The sequence below is a fragment of the Lagenorhynchus albirostris genome, chromosome 9 (genome assembly GCF_949774975.1).
Source record: "Lagenorhynchus albirostris chromosome 9, mLagAlb1.1, whole genome shotgun sequence".
In the NCBI taxonomy this organism is placed as follows: Eukaryota; Metazoa; Chordata; class Mammalia; order Artiodactyla; family Delphinidae; genus Lagenorhynchus; species Lagenorhynchus albirostris.
The window spans coordinates 88,634,155-88,639,257 of record NC_083103.1 but is presented as its reverse complement, the minus strand read 5'-3'; positions in this window follow the sequence as shown (position 1 = coordinate 88,639,257).

The window sequence follows — 5,103 nt, the reverse complement described above, 5'->3', positions numbered from 1 at the left end:
CTTTCTGAGTTTTTGTGTTTCAAAAGGGTTATAAGAGTTCGAACCTACAATTATAATGATGAAATAAAATGAATACTGATCTCAAAAAATACTACTGAGAAATGAATTATAAGCTTTCATGAAATTGAATGGACTTCCTCCTATCCAGGTGAATACAATATTTGTATAATGTAAGAAGAATGCATAGTTTGAAAACACATTCTACAGTGTTAATGGAAAATAGATTATATTCAATAGAAGTGTTTTGAATATTTTGGGTTATTGGTCCTAATGATGAATAAAACTGATATTTGAATTTTCTAGTTTTTAAGAAAATAATTAAATCCTTAAAGATTTCAAGCTATAAACAGTGATTCACCATGTAGTCTTAATCTATTACCTCATGCTTTGCCTTTTTGTGTGAAAAACTATTCCAACCTCTCTCCAAATATACTTCACAGAGATGTTGTGAGAAATCATATGACTTTCTGGAAATTGCTTTCAATTACTATAAGGTTGCAGAGAAAGATTATGTGTAAAGCAAAATTACATAAGCATTTGTGTGAGGGAATAAACAAGGAAGAGTATTTCAGTTCAAGAATTAATGCTTTGACTCAAGTTATGAATAAAAGGTATCATAGTTACCGGAAATTTTTTTTTAAAACCTTAAAGATTTTATAAAGAGACCACTTCACTTGACTAATTTTTTTTTTTTTCTGGTATGCGGGCCTCTCACTGTTGTGGCCTCTCCTGTTGCGGAGCACAGGCTCCGGACGCGCAGGCTCAGTGGCCATGGCTCACGGGCCTAGCCTATCCGCGCACGCGCGGCACGTGGAATCTTCCCGGACCGGGGCACGAACCCGTGTCCCCTGCATCGGCAGGCGGACTCTCAACCACTGCGCCACCAGGGAAGCCCCACTTGACTAATTTTTGCATTTCTTCCAAAGTCAGGATATCTTTAAAAGTCAGATTTCTCCTGAATCCAGCAACATATAAAAAGGATTATACACTCTGATCAAGTACCATTCAATCCAGGAATGCAAAGATGGTTTAATATTCTAAATCAATTAACGTAATATACCATATTAATAGAATAAAGGATAAAAACCCACAATCATCTCAATAAATGCGGAAAAAGCATTTAACAAAACCTAGTTCATAATAAAAATTCTCAACAAATTTGAAAGAGAATTTCCTCAATGTGATAAACAACATCTATGAAAAGCAAATGCTAATATCATACTTTAATGGTAAAAAAAAAATGCAAGAATTTCAGCTCTTGCAACTTCTGTTCAGCATCATGCTGGAGGTTCTAGCCAGTATAATCACAAGAAAAAGAAATAAAAGTCATCCAGATTAGAAAGGAAAAAGTAAAACTGTCTTTATTTGTGGACAACATGATTCTAAATGTAGAAGATCCTAAGGAATATACACACGTGTGTGCACACAAACCCTTATTAAAATTAATAAAGTTCAGCGAGGTCACAGAAGATTAATATACAAAAATAAATTGTATTTTTATATACAAGAATGAACAATCTGAAAATAAAAATAAGAAAACAATTCCATTCACAAGAGTATTTAAAAGAATAAAATGCTTATGAATAAATTTAGCAAAAGAAGTGCAAGTCTTGAACACTGAAAATTTCAAAACATTGCTGAGGAAAATTAAATATAATCTAAATAAATGGAGAGACATTTCACATTCACAGTTTGGAAGACCCAATATTGTTAAGATGGCAGTTCTTCCCAAATTGATCTATAGATTCAACTCAATCTCCATCAAAATTCCAGCAGGCTATTTTGCAGAAGTTGACAAACTGTACCTGAACGGCATATGGAAATCCAAAAGACACAGAATAGCCAAAAGTTTTTGAAAAAGAACAAAGTTGGATAACTCATTTCCTAATCTTAAAATTTAATATAAGCTACAGTAATCAGAACAGTTTGGTAATGACACAAGGATAAACATATAGATCAAAGGAACAGATTTGAAAGTCCAGAAATAAACCCTTATATTTATGACCAATTAACTTTTGACAAAGGCAATTTGATAGAAGAGGAGAGTTTTCAACAACTGGTGCTGGTACAACTGAATATCCACATGCAAAACAAAAACAGATGAACTAGATCCTTACTTCACACTATATACAGAATTAATTCAAACTCAGAGACATTAATGTAAGGGCTGAAGTTATACAACTTTTAGAATACAACAGGAGAAAATGTCAAGACCTTCAGTTAGGCAAAGATTTTTATAGACACAACCCAAGAAGGATGATCCATAAAAGAAAAAATTTAATATCTTGGACTTAATCAAAACTCAAATTTTGGGAGTTAAACTGGATGAACAGTACAGAGACCTCTTGATAATATCTTTGTAACTTTCTGAGAATATTATTTCCAATTTTAAAATTTAAAAAATACTTTTTTACTCAAAAGATGTCATTAAGAAAGTAAAAAGGCAAGCCACAGAGAAAATATTTGTAAATCACATGTATGGCAAAAAACTTGTACCTAGAAAATACAAATTACTCATCAACTCGATAAGAAGACAATCCAATTTTTAAATGGGCACAAGATTTGAATAGACATTTCTCCAAAGAAGATGTACAAATGGCTAACAAGCACATAAAATGATGCTTAACATCATTAGTTATTAAGGAAATGCAGATTAAGACCACAATAAGATACCACTTCACCTCCACCAGGATGGCTATGATCAAAAAGAAGGACAGGGAGGGGGCAAATTAGGGGTATGGGATTAAAAGATACAAAGTACTATATATAAAATAGATAAGAAACAAGAATATATAGCACAAGGAAGTATAGTCATTATCTTGTAATAACTTTTAATAGAGTATAATCTTTAAAAATACTGAATTACTATGCTGTACACCTGAAACTAATATAATATTTAAATCAGGTATACTTCAATTAAAAAAAACATAACAAGTGTTGACAAAAATGTGAAACAACAGGAATTCTCAAATTTTGCTGGAAGGAATGTGAAGTAGTACAGTCACTTTGGAAAATAATTTTGCAGTTTCTTACAAGGTTAAATATAATTTTTTCATATGACCCAGCAATTCCATTCCTACATGTCTACTAAAGAGAAATAAAACATATGTTCACACAAAGATTCATACATTAAAGTTCATAGCAACATTATTCATAATAGTCAAAAAGTGGAAAGAGCCCAAATTCCATCAACTGGTGAAGAGATAAACAAAATTTGGTATAGCCATAATGGAATATCAATATTAATAAAAAAGTAAAATACAGATAAATACTACAATATGAATGAACTTTAAAAACATTATGCTAAATGAAAGAAGCCATACACAAAAGATTATATATTATATGATATTCTATTTATATGAAATGTCCAGAAAAGACAAATCTATAATGACAGAAAAATAGATTTATGTTTGCCTAGAGTTGTGGGTGGGAATGGGGATTAACTGTAAACAAATATGAAAAATCATATTAGGGAGAAGAAAATGTTCTACAACTGGATGTGGTAGTGGTTTCACAACTTGGTAAACTTTCTAAAAATCCTTGAATTGTATACTTAAAGTTGGTGAATTTATGGTATGTAAATTATACCTCAATAAAGTTACTTTAAAAAAGTCAATTTGATTGAATTTTTACATTAACTTTTATTGTTTTTTCCTCACTATAAAATTGACATTTGTTACAGAAATTTTAGAAAATACAGTATAACAGAAAGAAGAAAATTCAAAGCACCCATCCTTCCATCTTCAGACAACCATTTTTCACATTTTGACATAGGTCCTTAGTTTTCCTTTCTATAAAAATGTGAGCTGAAAAACTAAAAGACTCCCTACCCCTTGACCTAGACAGAATCTGGTATACCTTTACAATAATCTTTCAAAGCTGCAGTTGAAATCTTGGAATACAAAAGGGTAGCCTGAGCTGAGTCTTGACATAAGGAATGGTTCTACCTAAGGAAAGAGGGGGTTCTGAGAGGGAGAGTACAATGAAGGTTCTAACTTGTGTTCTCTGCCCCCCTACACCAAAAACAGAGTCTACTACAGGGACTTGTGTGCAAGTAATTTACTTGAGAGATGATCCCAGGGAGCAAGAATGAGAAAGCCAGAACGGTGAGAATGGAAGGTGCAAAAGCTAGTATAAGGTGTGCTATCAAGGTTCTCACTGTGGGCTTAATTTGTCCAGAACCACCTGAGAAGCATACAAAAGGCCTCCCAAAATTATTTCCCTGGAGGAAGGGAGGCAGGGACATTTACCACCAGCTCCAGACACCCATTAATTGAAGGCTGCCCCTGGGGATGTTAACCCCACATTTCTGAGCACTGTTTGGCCAGGCAGATTTCCCTGCGGCAGAAAGTGAAAAGATACGCAGCACACTCAAGACGGTATTGTTAGTATGAGCTAGCATGGAACTGTCCATTGCAGTTACTATGGAAATCAGTAGTGGGCTAAAGCAATGTGACATAGGGCACCAGACTGGATCAAGCACCACAGCAAGAAGGTTGAGCTCAAGTAGAAAAAAATCACCAGAGGTCTTTTTAAGAACAGAGAAGCAGAATTCCCTTGATCATTGATTGGGAATGATGTCATTGATTATAAGATGCACCATTATTTCATGTACCACTAAGAAAGAAAAGACACTGCCAACTAAACTACTAATCCATGTTCATGGATTGCCTTCGATTGTCAGGTGTATTCTTATTTCAGATATATTAAAATGTGAAAAGTTACATGTCTTAGAATTGATGAAATACAGACACAATTTTGAACTATTTGCGTCACTCTAATGTAAATGCCCCATCTCCATAAACATTTAACAAAGTCTGCTAAACACATAACACTAAGTGCAACTCATTTTTTGTGGAAATTAGGTAGAATAGCTGAATTTCACGTTGAATCAGTATGAACAGGGAAAGAGTGACATGCTTTGGATATCAAGATAATCACTGTTGGAGAAAGCAGGTGCTGAGAACCAAAGGTGGCCCTGAGTCTCAGGAATCTGAAGAAACTTTGAGAACAACATTGGACTTTCTTCAATTCATAGAATGGGAGCTTGGGCCAACCTTAACAAGACCTTAATAGACAGGGAGAGAACTTTTAAAAATATAT